Below are 16,619 nucleotides of genomic sequence, written 5' to 3'. Positions count from 1 at the left end.
GTGGAGGTTTTCAGCTTGAAACAGGCTGACGACGGCGCCTGGGAGTGCTGCACGACGTCTAGATCCGTGGGAAGTCCTTAAAGCGACAGTATCACCTCAAAATCTCTCATCAGCCGTTAAAATTTTCACCGAAAACCAGCTTAATTTTTCGAACCATGTCCACTTCGATGTGTCTCACAGGTTTAGAAAAAATTTTGATCAAACAAAGCGCCAGTCTCTCAGCAACTTCTCAGACAAAGGAATTCCGACAAGGGGCTGGACAACTCCTCCCACAAGGAGTGCTCACAGGCGAATGACGTCACCGACAGGCGTGGAAAAACTCATGCAGGCACACGAGGGTTCAAGCATGTCTGACGTAAAAACATATGAATGAAATCAATATAGTTTTTGAAAAAAATAAAAAGGACCTATACTTTATGGACAGCCCTCGTATAGCTTTTGCTTTGCATGGTAGAGTTTGAACTTGCACTTCTAGATGTAGCGATGAACTGTGTTAACTGACAAGTTTTCTGAAGTGTTCCTGAGCCCACGCGGTAAGATCCTTTACACAATGATGTCGGTTTTTAATGCAGTGCCACCTGAGGGATCGAAGGTCACGGACATTCGAAGTCGGTTTTCAGCCTTGCCGCTTACGTGTAGAAAGTTCTCCAGATTCTCTGAATCTTCTGATTATGGACTGTAGATGTAGGAATCCCTAAATTATTTGCAGTTGAACGTTGAGAAATATTGTTCTTAAACTGTTGGACTATTTTTTTTTCATGCAGTTGATCACAAAGTGGTCATCCTCGCCCCATCTTTGCTTGTGAACAGCTGAGCCTTTTGGGGATGCTCCTTTTATACCCAATCATGGCACTCACCTGTTTCCAATTAGGTGTTCTTTGAGCATTCATCAACTTTCCCAGTCTTTTGTTGCCCCGTCCCAACTTTTTTGAAATGTGTTACAGGCATCCATTTCAAAATGAGCAAATATTTGCACAAAAACAATAAAGTTGATCAGTTTGAACATTAAATATCATGTCTTTCTGGTGTATTCAATTGAATATAGGTTGAAGAGGATTTGCAAATCGTATTCTGTTTTTAATTTACATTTTACACAACGTCCCAACTTCATTGGAATTGGGGGTTGTAGCAGCACAGATAAAACCTCTAATGCTCTGATGTAACACTGATTATATAGCAAAATGGAAGGCCATAGAACTGTCCTTGTTAAATAAACCATGACAAAGTTTGCTCGGCAATCCATTGCAGGCTAAACAATATGATATTCAGAACCACTGGATCAAATTTTCCATGGATAATCTGAACCTCATGGATTTTCAAACTATGTCTGAAAAATATGGTCTTGACAAACGTGATTTCTATAAATACCTTCAGCTTCGGTACTACTTTGACAAAAATATTAAAAGTCTTCAATTGAATATCACAAAAATGTTTATAAAAGTCTGTAAATCAAAATTGATTAAGAAAATAATTGGTGAGTTATATTGGAACATATAAAATTAAGAGGTCACTTCTTATATAAAGGATAAATGGGAAATGGAACTGGGTGTTGAAATTGCTTCTGATGAATGGGATATCATTATTGGTTCTCAGATTACATCTACTTATTCACAAATGTGGAGGGACTTCTCCTGGAAGAATATGGTTAGATATTTTACAATTCCCAAAATGAAATGTAAGCAGACAGGTCAACCACCTGAATGTTGGTGAAATTGTGGCCATTGTCCAGCAAACAACACATTTTTTGGGGATGCTCCATTCTCGAACCCTTTTGGGAAGGTGTCCATCAAATAGTTAAAGATGTTCTTGACTTTGATATTGCATTTATGTGTGTGTCTTTTTATTTAGGTAACATAGATCAGAAGCTGTCCAGAGTTGATAAATACTTTTTAAAAAATTTTTATGACAGCAAGCAAAAAGGCAATAACTAAGCACTGGTTAAACAAGAACCCCCCCCCCCCCCCCAATAAATCAATGAGTAGCTATAGTAAATAATATTCATTGCATGGAACACTTGACTTTTAACGTACGACTCCAAAAAGAAAAGGGTGATGCTTTTTGGGAATAATGGGATACATATCTTGCAAATAATGCCATTTGAACTTGTACTCATTACTAATCTGCTTTGGAATGTGTACTTCTTGACACCTCCTGTAAACCCCCCGTTTGACTTGTTCCTTTTTAATTTATTTCCTATTTCTTTTTTGCCTTCATCTGTACATTTGATAAAACTTTGAAAAATAAAGTAAAAAAAAAAAAATTTAGTAGATCCTCCTTTTGCATAATTAACAGCCTCGCTTCCTATAGCTTCCAATGAGAGTCTGGATTCTGGTTGAAAGTATTTTGGACCATTCTTTACAAAACATCTCAGGTTTGTTCTGTGCACAGAAAAGGTTTATTTTCCTTAAATTTTGTTCACAATTAATTTTTTTTTTAATCCACATCCATGAGCACTTCACCTTTCCCAAGATAATCTAATCTACCCACCGAGTGTGGCATCTCGATGGTCACTCCTAGTGAGGCTGGTTGAAGATTCAGTGCTGTTGCATTTATAATTTGAATATATTTTCTGCAACTTGTTACTTCATGTCAATTTAAATGAACTCAGTTTTGGCTGTATTATATATATGTGTTATTTCATATCTTTCCCCGACCTGTTCTTGTGGGGAAAGAAAAATGCTGCGTTCAACTCAAAGCTCTGAACAGGTCTTATTGTGGTGTGTTTGTCTTGGGGTGCTTAAATAATGACTCAGACACATTGCACTTTGAAAATAAATTAAATTCAAATAAAGTCAACTTTGCTTACAGACCTTCGTTTGCTCTTAGACATGTTAACATGTTACACCTCATGCAATGTTCTGAAAAACAGGTGCTGTGTTTTATAAGAATTTTTCTTCTCATTTATTTAAAAAAATGGAACCATTATTTCATATTGTATTAATACATGTCTATGCCATTATATTGTATTAACATAGTCATTATTTCCTTAAAAAGATTCAGGCAGAGAGAGAAAATTTTATTATCACAGGTTTTCACAAAGACACACACTGAAGAGCAAGACCTGGGAGTGAAAGGGAAGAGGGGACACACCAACACAGACACAGAAATATACACCAACAAACAAGAATATGACCTGGAATGTTTCACATTTCAGATTTAAGCTGGACACACCCGAGGAGGCTCGCTTATCACAGCTCCTGAACGTAAAGGCACCTTGACACTTGAGTAAATTCGATCCCCGCACTAGCATGCAATCTTGCATGCCAATGACTAAACTCTTTGTAAACTGTACGTGAACTGTGCAAGGCTGCTTGCCAGTGCGCAAAGAAAATTTTGAAATGTTCAAAATTTCTGGCACGCATAAATTTCATGCCACTTGCGTGAACTAGTCGTGAACATTGTGCAACCTATTTGAAAACACTGCGTGTCATTGTGTGCAGGACAAAGCAGGACGCATTGGCAAGATGAATTATGCGGCAGCGCGGGGATCAAATTTATGCAAGTGTCACCCGAGCCAAACACTCCTCTGCTTGCTAGCAGGATACCTCAAAGTTGTGATTGATATTAGTGAAATTTGGTGGAGGACTGGGCCATAAATAGATGACTTTTTCCACCACAGGGATTAGTACCTGAAAATGCAACCAATTTCAGACCAATTTACTGGTTAAATTACAACCAGCATTGTAATGTCAATGGGAGGAGATTAGGAGCAGGGATGGTTGTCACTGACTTGCCATTCTCAGTTTCTCCTCAGAAATGTACTAAATCAGAAAACCATTATTTTCTGATTATTTCAAAGCCATTATGTTTGAACCTTCAAATTACACAGTCATACCTCCACATAACCCTCCAGAAAGGATTTTCTGTGAATGTTGTTGAAGCAGACACTTCTTCCTTCTGTCTCTGTCTCTCTCTCAAAATATGTGTGGTTTTGAAATTACAGACAGCTTGCAATGAGGATGTTTCCTTTCATTTCCAAAGCCTAGGTCTGGTGGCCACCAAGGTCATCACTGTACATTGAAAGTTACACAGCCGATCCCTTAGTTGCACTGACACACATTATGAGGCACACTGCTTCACATCAGCACAAACAATCAGCCATAACATCACTGACAGGTAAAGTGAACAGGTAAACCTTGTTACAGTGACACCTGTCAAGGGGTGGGATATATTTTGTAGGAAGTTCATGATTTTTTTTCTTTGATGTTAACGTCCTGAAAGCAACAAAAATGGGGATGCATAAAGATATGAGTGACTTTGACAAGAACCAAATCGTGATGGCTAAATGACTTGGCCAAAGCATCTTCAAAACTGCAGCTCTTGTGGGATGTTCTCGGTCTGTAGTGGGTGAGTACCTACCAATGGGCCCAAGGAAGGAAAAGTGGTCAACTGGTGACACGGTCACGTGAGATGTGCTGGATAAACAAGCCTGATCCATGAGGGCACCATCATGCAACACACCCAACTGTCTATGATTTAGGGGGTATCAGATACCCAGTCAGGGCCTGAAATGTGGTGCAATCAGTGGTAAACATTTTGAGCAATGATAAAAGATTTAAACATCCAAAAAATAAACTTAAAAAATGAATAATCCGATTTAAGTGGTGCATATTGTGGTTAAACCTGTGTAAAAGTAGGTGAAAGTGGACAATCAGGTATAATATGCAGTAATCGTTCTCTGAGATGAACCTCTTTTTGATCCCCCTGTGCAACATGAAAACTATATATATATATATAGCGCTTTTTGGAAATGTGGAAAAATGCAGGAAGAGGAAGTAATGTTCTTGTGTTTGGGCAAGCCCCCACCCCCCACCAAAAAACGCCCCAAACAAACAAAAAAACAACAACAAAAATTGTATAGTGTGAATGGTACCTACGGCTGTAACTAGAAATAATCAGTTACAATCATATGCAATTGGATAAAAATAATGTATAACAGTAAGAACTGTGATTACTTACAAATCTTAGCTACAATTTTTTTTTTTAAATGGGTACTATTTCCTCAATTTTGAAATCTGCATGAAAATGAGGTTATAAATGGGTAATAGGAGATGGCCTTTACAGGAATTATAATATCTGCTGCAAAGTCTTGGTGCCAGATGCCACAGCAGACCTACAGAGGTGTAGTAGAGTCCATGACTTGAAGGGTCAGGGCTGTTTTGGTGGCAAAAGGGGGACCTATCAATCAATCAATCAATCAATCAATTTTTTTTATATAGCGCCAAATCACAACAAACAGTTGCCCCAAGGCGCTTTATATTATAAGGCAAGGCCATACAATAATGATGTAAAACCCCAACGGTCAAAACGACCCCCTGTGAGCAAGCACTTGGCTACAGTGGGAAGGAAAAACTCCCTTTTAACAGGAAGAAACCTCCAGCAGAACCAGGCTCAGGGAGGGGCAGTCTTCTGCTGGGACTGGTTGGGGCTGAGGGAGAGAACCAGGAAAAAGACATGCTGTGGAGGGGAGCAGAGATCGATCACTAATGACCTACTCAATATTATGGCCCATTCACACACTGACGATTAGCTCGGTGTTCGCTGATAGAATGTTTAAAGTTGTTTCCAGATGACCAGTACCGAGGCTTGTTAGACTGTGCAGGAGCTAAGTTGGTCAGTCAGGCAAAACTGATGTTCAACGTGGCCCCAGAAAAACTTTTCAGCATGCTTAAAATCTTTTGAATGAATGAAATCTTTAATGTTCATGCTAAAACATTGGCAAGAGTTGAGCTCTGCTACCGCTGCGTCACCTCTGCTAATACGCTGTTACCGCTCTGTTCCCCTGTGCCTTCTTCTATGGACCTCCACTGGCTAAACTCGGAGGCTTGACTGATCCACCACCTCTGCTGGATCCTTTAGGCATGAAGAAATATCACAATCGCAGTTTTACCTTGAGTTTATATAGGCAACGTTACCTGCCCTCATGAATGTTGAGTCAACAATCAGCTCCGCCAAACTATGTTGCTGCTCTCAGGAGTGTGCTGCAAATGCACCCACCCTCCAACAATGGCAGTTAAACTACATCCTGCGTGAGTCAGTGGACCATCCGCAAACGTTGAGCTCCACCAGTACAATGGTGCTCTCTGCTGGGCCATGTTGACCTGCACTGGAGAGAAGAAATGTGGACCCCTGGGGTGCACCTTTGCCAGCATTTTACTTTTTGTGAATCTGCTACATCGGAAGGCATCAGTCACGTCACATCATAGTGTGAATGGGCCCTTAGGCAGGTGGTCACTGTGTTATGGCTGATTGGTGTCAACATCAGTGATCTATCCAACCTGGTGGAAACAAAGTAGGATCTAAGCCAAGAGATGGGACTACTCCTTGGAAGCCAGGTTGAAAGGTATTCAGGATATAATCCCTACAGTGGAAAAGTGTCTCATGATCAATCAAATCTCAAATGATTAATCAAATCTCCTTTGAGCTAAGGCCCACCCTGAGTTTTTTTGCACTGTCCTGCTGCTAAACACCAGGCATCATGGAACCACCTTTGCAGCTGTAATAAGCAGTCAACACTGGATGCACACTGCTGTTGTGTATTTATGCATGTGGTTGTACACTGCACATGTGTCCTCCATTTTATTTTTGACAACACCTCTGATGTTGGGGAATTAACCTGTGGGAATGAAGTGGATACAAAAGTTCCTACAGGTGTCCATCACAGTAGACCATGCTGCTAACACATACAGAAGGATTCGTCATGCATCTGCAGAGCAATATGAAGAAAACAGACAGACACGCTGGGATTAAGGAGGGGAGGCTAAATGGGGGTCATCAAATCTGGTTACACAACAGCAAAGACTGAAGTCAGACAGTTAGTATAAACTTTATCTAAACATGGAACATTGTGCAGACATTAGACAGTTTTTGTTTGGGTTGCGAAGCCAGACCTGGGTCACATTTGCTGGGACAAATCTCAGTATATAAACACAGGTGTTGCCACAGTTTTGTACCTTCTATGATACATTTCTAACTGAAGATTAGTTCAGCAGACTTGTACAGCGTGTGTGACTGTGTGTGCCATGTGGTCCCACCTGGTGGTTGTTGAGCAAAATGCACCCATGTGCTCCATCCGCTGACCTACATCCATTAAATTCTCCTCTTTCACTTCTGACAACTAAAGACTGATAGTTATACTGGCAACGTTCCACACTGCCTTTATGTAAACATGCTGGTTACATTCCTTATCTCCTCCAACCAAATGCGGCAACGAAATGTACATTGGCAGAGGCTCACAACAAACACTGAAGCAGATATCAAGTGACCTCTCATCTAATGAAATAACATCTATTCTGTCCTGTATTGCACATTAAAACCACACTGCTTGATCGAGATTCCACACTGTTCACCTCAACAAGATGTGGTTACAGTTTATAAATAGGTCATCTTTTTTGTAAATAAATAAATAAATAAATCTCTAAATAAAGTATTTTGTGGGGAAAACATATACATAAGACACCAATAGATCAGCAGGTTAACTACCATATTGGTCCGAATATACAGTGTTGTGTATTCACCTGGAAAAACATCTGGGAGAAAAAGGGGTCATGTTATGCTCAGGATGGAGACTTTTGCATATCATAGCCATCCGCAGCAGTTGGTGGCACTAAATATGGCTATTTTAAAATGTGCACAAAACGGGTTCAATTTTATTTCAACAATGGGTCCACATTATTTTATTTTCTATTTTTGCTGCTCAAACTGCATCAGGAGAGCATCATTTTGCAGTTTTTGACAAACAGAAGAATTCCTGTTTGTGGTCATTGACAAAGTTAACTTTAAAAAAAAATATTTGTAGTTGTCTTACTTGTCCCTTTATGGGACAATCTCCAAGGATCTTTCAGGTGTTTACCCGTCTGTAAAGCTGATCTCATATCATTACATTAAGTGGTGCGCATGCACAGGAAGTTCCACCTGTGGAGAAAGACTGATTGACATGACTACATGGCTTGGCATGGTAGGTCTGTTTGCACTGTTTATTGCACAACAGCTCTATACAATGTAGTTGGGTTTTTGTCTTTCTCAGTAGGCCTTGTTTCGATCGCAGGAACCTGCAAACCATTTTAGGGGGTCCAACACTTTTGCGAGTGTCTACGCTGCAGGTGCTGCCCCCGAAAAGTGATTTTTCAGGACCTCATCAAGGTGAGGAAAGTCCATGCTGCAGGGTATGGACTTATGACTTGCCCTTTCCTGCTTTTGCCTTTTGACTAGCTTGCTAATGTTGGACATTAGCAATAGCTAGCAAGCAAACCTTTTTAATGCTGTGTTGCATCTAATGTGCAGGTTAACGTTTGCTTGCTAGTTATCGCGAGCATTAGATGCTTGCAGTCACTGTGAGCCCAGTACTTCTTCAACACTGTTGAGACAGAACGCTTGAGAATGCCAACTACTGGGCCACTCCTTTAAACACTGGTGAAATCTGGGGAGTCAGTTGAGTTCCTGCGGTAGAAATGGGCCATTGTACTTTTATCAGGAATATTTTCAAACAGAAGCATTTTTGTGATTAAAAAAAAAAATGGTACTCCGAAAGAATTTTTCAAAAAATATGTCTTGAAAAAGGAGGATAGTCTTTTAATTGGCACTGTCTTATATTCGAACCACTACGGTATGTATGTAGTGTTATTACAGATTACATATTAGCATTTCAGTGGGGAGCATCCTCACTGTGGAAAATATATCAAAATCTATTAGCATTAAGGTTGCAATCTACACTAAACTCTACTGGTACTATTCTAATCACTGACTCGAAATACAAAAAATGATGTTTCGGCAAGGAAGAGATACAAAACAATGGGTTTAGAAAGATTACAAAGACTAGCCAGAAGGTAAAAATCATCTGGCTTAGACTTGCCCCTTAATGTTTGTAAATTCTGACCCAGATATGTGTAACCCAACCTGGACGGGTGTCTTTTGGCAGCTCAAATGTGGCCTGTACCTAGATCAATGATGCTGAGTGACAGTGATGCCACTTACTCTCGAGCATACGGAACAGAGCAGTAAAATGACCAGAACACGGATCTGCCTGTCTGAAGGTAGAGCTGGCTCAGAGTCTGTTGTTGTCTGGTTAGTAAAATGTGGTAAACAAATTCCAAGAATAAATTCCACTTGTGTAGTGCTTATCCATTTATCACATATAATTGTAAAGATTTATAGGTGTCCAAAGTGTGTAATGCCCTGCAGTGAGGAGAAGTGTCCTTACAGCATTATGAAAGACATTATTACAGTACTAATGATAGCTGATGATGTGTTGACAAGGTAAATATGTACAAAAGGACCCTGATGTAAAAACGCAGTAAAATGAACTAGTTGTGTTTTAATATCACACAAAGAAATTGATTGTTACTTGCACCATTTACTGGGACATTCATCCACTATGAGCTTATCAACCCACAATCTCACTGCTGAAAGTAATAAACTTGTAACTATGTAAATTACACAGCGGCGGTTGTATGGTGTGATGAGAGCCAGTGACTTCTCCTCACCCCCCCCCCCCCCAAAAAAAAATCCTCAAACCATTAGAGTGCAATGCACTAAAATGAAAAGTTTTATAGTTGCCACGGTATCTGATGAAATCAATATAAATACAGATTCTTACAACACATTCTGTATTCTGTGATTGGCTGTCTGGACATGTAAAATTATGCATTAAAAATGAAGTGTGGAATCACTGCTCAGAATATGGGTCCAGCCTGGATCATAGGCCTTGGAGCAGGAGACCAATGTGAGATATGGGCCTCTCAAACAACAAACCAACAAAAGCAGCCCTAGATCACAGTGCTCAGTCAGCACAGTAACACCATGTCCACATGCCAAATGATCAGGCATCACGGGTTTTTACACAGCCCGTTTCACTAACAACAAAATACCTGAACTCATTTCCACAAAATTAGCTATTTTCCTATATATTCTGAAATATTTTACCTTGACTATTGATGGATCCCAACCAAAATAAAATCACTACTTCAGATCCATCAACCCTGTCAAATCTGATACAACAGTGAGCATGTCTGATGGCATCGCTAAAAATACCTTATATATTATTAGCATAGGGTCAGAGATTTGACCTTGAACTCTGACTTCTAAAACCAAAATCAACTAATCGTTGAATGTTTTATCAAAATTACATGCTGCTCTTAACATATCTTTCTCAAATATGTACATCAATCAATCAATCAATCAATTTTTTTTTATATAGCGCCAAATCACAACAAACAGTTGCCCCAAGGCGCTTTATATTGTAAGGCAAGGCCATACAATAATTATGTAAAACCCCAACGGTCAAAACGACCCCCTGTGAGCAAGCACTTGGCTACAGTGGGAAGGAAAAACTCCCTTTTAACAGGAAGAAACCTCCAGCAGAACCAGGCTCAGGGAGGGGCAGTCTTCTGCTGGGACTGGTTGGGGCTGAGGGAGAGAACCAGGAAAAAGACATGCTGTGGAGGGGAGCAGAGATCGATCACTAATGATTAAATGCAGAGTGGTGCATACAGAGCAAAAAGAAAAAGAAACAGTGCATCATGGGAACCCCCCAGCAGTCTACGTCTATAGCAGCATAACTAAGGGATGGTTCAGGGTCACCTGATCCAGCCCTAACTATAAGCTTTAGCAAAAAGGAAAGTTTTAAGCCTAATCTTAAAAGTAGAGAGGGTGTCTGTCTCCCTGATCTGAATTGGGAGCTGGTTCCACAGGAGAGGAGCCTGAAAGCTGAAGGCTCTGCCTCCCATTCTACTCTTACAAACCCTAGGAACTACAAGTAAGCCTGCAGTCTGAGAGCGAAGCGCTCTATTGGGGTAATATGGTACTACGAGGTCCCTAAGATAAGATGGGACCTGATTATTCAAAACCTTATAAGTAAGAAGAAGAATTTTAAATTCTATTCTAGAATTAACAGGAAGCCAATGAAGAGAGGCCAATATGGGTGAGATATGCTCTCTCCTTCTAGTCCCCGTCAGTACTCTAGCTGCAGCATTTTGAATTAACTGAAGGCTTTTTAGGGAACTTTTAGGACAACCTGATAATAATGAATTACAATAGTCCAGCCTAGAGGAAATAAATGCATGAATTAGTTTTTCAGCATCACTCTGAGACAAGACCTTTCTGATTTTAGAGATATTGCGTAAATGCAAAAAAGCAGTCCTACATATTTGTTTAATATGCACTTTGAATGACATATCCTGATCAAAAATGACTCCAAGATTTCTCACAGTATTACTAGAGGTCAGGGTAATGCCATCCAGAGTAAGGATCTGGTTAGACACCATGTTTCTAAGATTTGTGGGGCCAAGTACAATAACTTCAGTTTTATCTGAGTTTAAAAGCAGGAAATTAGAGGTCATCCATGTCTTTATGTCTGTAAGACAATCCTGCAGTTTAGCTAATTGGTGTGTGTCCTCTGGCTTCATGGATAGATAAAGCTGGGTATCATCTGCGTAACAATGAAAATTTAAGCAATACCGTCTAATAATACTGCCTAAGGGAAGCATGTATAAAGTGAATAAAATTGGTCCTAGCACAGAACCTTGTGGAACTCCATAATTAACTTTAGTCTGTGAAGAAGATTCCCCATTTACATGAACAAATTGTAATCTATTAGACAAATATGATTCAAACCACCGCAGCGCAGTGCCTTTAATACCTATGGCATGCTCTAATCTCTGTAATAAAATTTTATGGTCAACAGTATCAAAAGCAGCACTGAGATCTAACAGAACAAGCACAGAGATGAGTCCACTGTCCGAGGCCATAAGAAGATCATTTGTAACCTTCACTAATGCTGTTTCTGTACTATGATGAATTCTAAAACCTGACTGAAACTCTTCAAATAGACCATTCCTCTGCAGATGATCAGTTAGCTGTTTTACAACTACCCTTTCAAGAATTTTTGAGAGAAAAGGAAGGTTGGAGATTGGCCTATAATTAGCTAAGATAGCTGGGTCAAGTGATGGCTTTTTAAGTAATGGTTTAATTACTGCCACCTTAAAAGCCTGTGGTACATAGCCAACTAACAAAGATAGATTGATCATATTTAAGATCGAAGCATTAAATAATGGTAGGGCTTCCTTGAGCAGCCTGGTAGGAATGGGGTCTAATAAACATGTTGATGGTTTGGATGAAGTAACTAATGAGAATAACTCAGACAGAACAATCGGAGAGAAAGAGTCTAACCAAATACCGGCATCACTGAAAGCAGCCAAAGATAACGATACGTCTTTGGGATGGTTATGAGTAATTTTTTCTCTAATAGTTAAAATTTTGTTAGCAAAGAAAGTCATGAAGTCATTACTAGTTAAAGTTAATGGAATACTCAGCTCAATAGAGCTCTGACTCTTTGTCAGCCTGGCTACAGTGCTGAAAAGAAACCTGGGGTTGTTCTTATTTTCTTCAATTAGTGATGAGTAGAAAGATGTCCTAGCTTTACGAAGGGCTTTTTTATAGAGCAACAGACTCTTTTTCCAGGCTAAGTGAAGATCTTCTAAATTAGTGAGACGCCATTTCCTCTCCAACTTACGGGTTATCTGCTTTAAGCTACGAGTTTGTGAGTTATACCACGGAGTCAGACACTTCTGATTTAAAGCTCTCTTTTTCAGAGGAGCTACAGCATCCAAAGTTGTCTTCAATGAGGATGTAAAACTATTGACGAGATACTCTATCTCCCTTACAGAGTTTAGGTAGCTACTCTGCACTGTGTTGGTATATGGCATTAGAGAACATAAAGAAGGAATCATATCCTTAAACCTAGTTACAGCGCTTTCTGAAAGACTTCTAGTGTAATGAAACTTATTCCCCACTGCTGGGTAGTCCATCAGAGTAAATGTAAATGTTATTAAGAAATGATCAGACAGAAGGGAGTTATCAGGGAATACTGTTAAGTCTTCTATTTCCATACCATAAGTCAGAACAAGATCTAAGATATGATTAAAGTGGTGGGTGGACTCATTTACTTTTTGAGCAAAGCCAATAGAGTCTAATAATAGATTAAATGCAGTGTTGAGGCTGTCATTCTCAGCATCTGTGTGGATGTTAAAATCGCCCACTATAATTATCTTATCTGAGCTAAGCACTAAGTCAGACAAAAGGTCTGAAAATTCACAGAGAAACTCACAGTAACGACCAGGTTACATGTACATACAAACACAATAGTAACAAAGAGATCTTGATGACAAAGATGATCAAGTGTATACACCTCTGGTGGCAGCATTGCTACAAACAAGAAAACAAACAAACAAAAACCTCTAGTTTGCACAGCCATGTGCTCCTTGGGTATTTCAGTAGCCTCCAAACTTTTTTCCAGTGTTCATCCTGCTGCTACTCCTCCAGTCTATAAATACTGAGCAACATGTACATACCAAGAATGCTGCTGCAAAGATGTGTTTCTGCAGAAAGTTCAATTTATAAATGTTCCCATCTCAGTAACTATCAACACAACTAGTTAACCCTTTTCACTGCCTGCAGCTTTCGGGGGTATTCATCTATAATATATATATATGTGTGTGTGTGTGTGTGTGTATATGAGCTATGATCTGATCCACGAACAGTACTTTTTATTGTGGAATGATTAAGTGTGATTTGTAGGTGAGACAATGCAATCAGATATAATTATTAGTTAAATATAGACATTTGTTTTCTATGATTAATTAGAATAAGTCAAAAGCGGCTTTACTTACTTTCAAACATATTTCATGAAAAAGCAGGAACCTTCTTCAGGATTGTAACGACTGTGTAGCACATTTCTGCTACCTCGACGCTAGCACAACGCACAGCATAGAAGATGTTATTAGCATAGCATAAATAGCATAGCATATCTTTAAGGTTCTGAACTGGTATGGCATAAAGTTTAAATGGGTACAGTTATCTGTTACACCATGTACCACAATTCGTCCTATTGAGGTTTCAAATCCAGCAAAATCTCACAAAACTTCAGAGAGGTCGCTACGCTGTGAGATGTCAGTAACATTGAGACGCTCTGATCAGGCTGCACTTTAACTGCTGCACACGGACAACAGCATTAACATCGCAACATAAAACTATTTTTATATTGTGCGTAAAACTCTCGTCAATATATTATCTGGGTTTATAGATGTTGTTATTGTGTTTTTTTTTTTTTATGTAAACATGCCAGAAGCTCAGGTTGTTTCTCCATTATTTTCAATGGGATTTGCTGTGAGCTGTGATCGCTTCCTGTTCATGTCATTCTGGGGGAAAGTGAAGTTTGCTCTTTGACTTCCTGCTTATTGTCCTTTACAACACTGTCCTCTTTGTTCCAGAGTAATATATATGTCTGAAATTCAGTTTGCATTTATTAAATTCCACGCTGATTAAGTGTAGCAGACACGGGTTATTTGGAATATTTGTTTTAGCAAGTTTTCAGGGTCTCATGCATGCGACCTCTTATTAACGTGATGAAAAGCATAAAAATGTATATTTTGGTCGTATAATGTTCATTCGCAGTTGTTGTCATGTGGATTCTCTATGTTGTTTAGACCGCAGCAACTCTCTGACGCGCAAGGGATTATGGGATATCTCAATAGGGCGAATTGGAAATGTTGATTTTGTTTTTATTTTGTTTTTTGTCTCACAAGAGCCTCATGCAAACCGTTGAATATTTGAGAATTTGAAGGTGCAGATGTAGCAGTGAAACAAGATTAACTTAACCGATTCATAACATTAAAGCCAAGCCATTGACCGGTTCATTTTACATTTAGATCAATTCAGGGGTCTGTGTATCACTGTAGTTGTATCTATTACTCTAAAATTGATTTTTTTTTTTTAATTCATACTGGTTAATTGTTACATCTCTACTTCTACCAGAGCAGGATGTAACTCAGATATTGATGTGTGGTTTCTCTTGGATCCAGCTGTACCACTGCAAACTCAACCTATATTTCATAGATTTATCGTATCAAAGAAACTGCAGCTGGGACAGATTTTTTGGGATTGAAAACTTGAATACTAGAGTTTAAGGTATTGCACATGGACTAATTTAAGATGACAATGTAGCATCAAAGAGGATCCAGTTCCAACAATGATGTGTAGACTTGGATCCCAATCAAAAACTGAGTGTTGATGATAGGAATTGTTGTTGTCAGATATTAAACAACATACCATCAGTGATGATGATTTAGAGGTTTAATTCATGAAAGTAAACTAATACTGTTAAGAGTTGTTTGACCAGCCATGCATGTTTTGTTCACCATGCTGTTGTCACTAGAGACAAAGGATTAGTCTGTTAGGATGCATGCTACAATAACGGATTCGTCTGCCAGGACCCACAAAGACACACTAATGAATGATTATTGGAAGCTGCATTTCAGACGCCACATCACCCTCATGGAACCTTTATCAGAGATTCCTCACTCACGTTAAAACAAACCATAGTTTTACCTCATAATCACGAACATATGTCCTTTCTGTATCTCATTCTCTCAGTCCATCCATTACACCAAATCTTCCTCCTCTCCTGTCTGTCTGTACACATGCTCGAATAGTAAGATGAAGCACTAAGGAGCAACTGACAGCTCGCTATCATGATGACTGACGGTGAATGGTCTAAAGTACATAGCTCAAGTCCATTTTGGCTATTGATGCAATGGGTTGTATTTAGTCAGTCAATTCATCATGGGTGTGTTTTGGGTGTAATATGAAATAAACCAATCAGGCTGTCATTTATCATGCACCTTAAAAAGCCAGGGGTGTCCTGAAACCTGGTGCAGTGGAGACAAGTGAGAGGGTTTCTGGTGCGTTAACTTATGTGCGCATAAAGTGTGTGAGCAGAGAGTAGCCACCAAAGCTCCTTGAGGTGAAGCTTTTGATTTTTCTATTTACTTTAATTCCATTTAATTGTCATTTTCAATGCTGTTTTGTAGCACAGTGTATAAACACGCCTATGTAACACATATCTAAACATACAGCAGACAGTCTCTGCCCTCGATTTCAAACAGAATCACCTTCTCCTGTCTTGCAATAGCAACACACCAACACTGTGCTTGACCACACCTCATTTTAAGACCTATGGGCGCATAGATGTTCATAAGTATGGTTATTATTTAAACAATGTTGACGCTGGTGCGCCTGATGTATGACAGTACTCATAATGTGAACACACCATGTATCAGGCAAATTAGTAAAACGTCATGTAGAAATAACAGTTGAAAAAGGAATACAATCCTGCAGAGAGGCTGATAATAAACTAGGAACCGACTCAAAAAAAGCAACATGATTGAATCAAGTGAAGACATGGACTTAAAACCTTCATTCAGCCAGATTGCTGCTAATTTAGTCAATGAAAATAAAACATATTTAACATGACATGAATGGAGAAACATGAAGCTGTCTTGTTTGTCTGGCGTTACTCAATCGTATACCACCTTAAAACTTTATCTTGATTTCTGCGTGCGCTGATTTGCAGTCTTCCATTATTTACACAAGCGTCGTGTTTTCATTTTGGCTTTACTCTTAAGTTTCTACATTAACCGAGTTGCCTTCAAGTAGATCCGTTTTGTAGACATCACTACTTGCCTTGTGAAACCACTGCACTCCTTATGTACAGTGGTATTTACTATTTACAGTCCGCGTTGGGAAATTGCTTCCATTTATACCGTGATATAAGCTTCATCTGTTTG

At 39.3% G+C, this 16,619-nt stretch overlaps 1 long non-coding RNA gene across 1 annotated transcript; it reads right to left on the bottom strand.

Moving 5' to 3' along the window:
- Positions 1 to 1,825: 1,825 nt before the first annotated feature.
- LOC117508722 lies at positions 1,826 to 7,885 on the bottom strand. The gene is made up of 3 exons (XR_004560177.1): positions 6,566 to 7,885; positions 5,842 to 5,846; positions 1,826 to 1,836 (listed from the first exon to the last, which is right to left on the bottom strand). It is a non-coding gene; the product is annotated as an uncharacterized LOC117508722 (long non-coding RNA).
- Between the last annotated feature and the right edge of the window lie 8,734 nt (positions 7,886 to 16,619).

This window comes from Thalassophryne amazonica, chromosome 4 (assembly GCF_902500255.1).
Source record: "Thalassophryne amazonica chromosome 4, fThaAma1.1, whole genome shotgun sequence".
In the NCBI taxonomy this organism is placed as follows: Eukaryota; Metazoa; Chordata; class Actinopteri; order Batrachoidiformes; family Batrachoididae; genus Thalassophryne; species Thalassophryne amazonica.
The sequence above is the reverse complement of the archived record's forward strand: the minus strand, read 5'-3'. Positions and strand labels throughout refer to the sequence as shown.